This window comes from Acyrthosiphon pisum, chromosome A1 (assembly GCF_005508785.2).
Source record: "Acyrthosiphon pisum isolate AL4f chromosome A1, pea_aphid_22Mar2018_4r6ur, whole genome shotgun sequence".
NCBI lineage: Eukaryota > Metazoa > Arthropoda > Insecta > Hemiptera > Aphididae > Acyrthosiphon > Acyrthosiphon pisum.
The window spans coordinates 170,140,710-170,141,627 of NC_042494.1; positions in this window are offsets into that span (position 1 = coordinate 170,140,710).

Genomic DNA, 918 nt, shown 5'->3' on the forward strand with positions numbered 1-918 from the left:
ATAAGCTTGAAAAATGAAAAACATCCAAATATGAAACAAAATAAATAAAATTTTCACCGCTGACGTATCTGTTTAATACAACAAATTATGTACTCGGAAAGCATTGTCTAAGATCACTCAAAACTTAGCATTGAAATCTGGGCCCTACTTGTGAGTAATATTTTGTTACATCCATCATGAATATCTTATGTAGAAGTAGAATAATTCTAATCACTTAAACGAATGTATCATTTAAAATCTCAGCATACATTTTCGAACAGCTATTGGGTTACAATTTAAATACAATTTATGATAAAAATTTCACTATTATTTGGTTATTTACACTTATTTGGTTATTTCAATATCAAGATTATACAATAAATAATTTTTTTTCAAGGCTTATGACCAACCTGATGTCTATGAGACTTTTGAATTGCCAGAAGATGACCAACAACTTGATTATGCAGAAGAGGTAAGCTTTAATATTATGTCAGTTATACTATTATCTATGGGAAAGTGTATGGGAAAGACAGGGCATTTGTATAATTTGTATAATATTTGATACAATATTTTTTTTATAAATTTAAAAATACATGTATTTTTCACAATCATTAAATTATTTAAAAGTATTGTTTCAATTATTGTTTTTGGGAAAGAAGCGTTTCAAAATGTCTAAACATATAAACAAAATTATGCATTATCATGTATATCAGGAAACATTAGACTGTTAACCATGTTTATGGGTAAAAATATTTGAATCACATGAAAGGTAACTTAAAAAAGGTGGGTAAGTGGATTTCGCTCTGCTGTACAGTAGGTTACAAGTTGGTCACTGTATAATGGATGGTATTAAATTTGAATTCAATGATATAATATCATTGTATAAGAAAAACGATTCTGAGCGGAGACGGTATGTTAGTCTAGGTATAAGACATAATA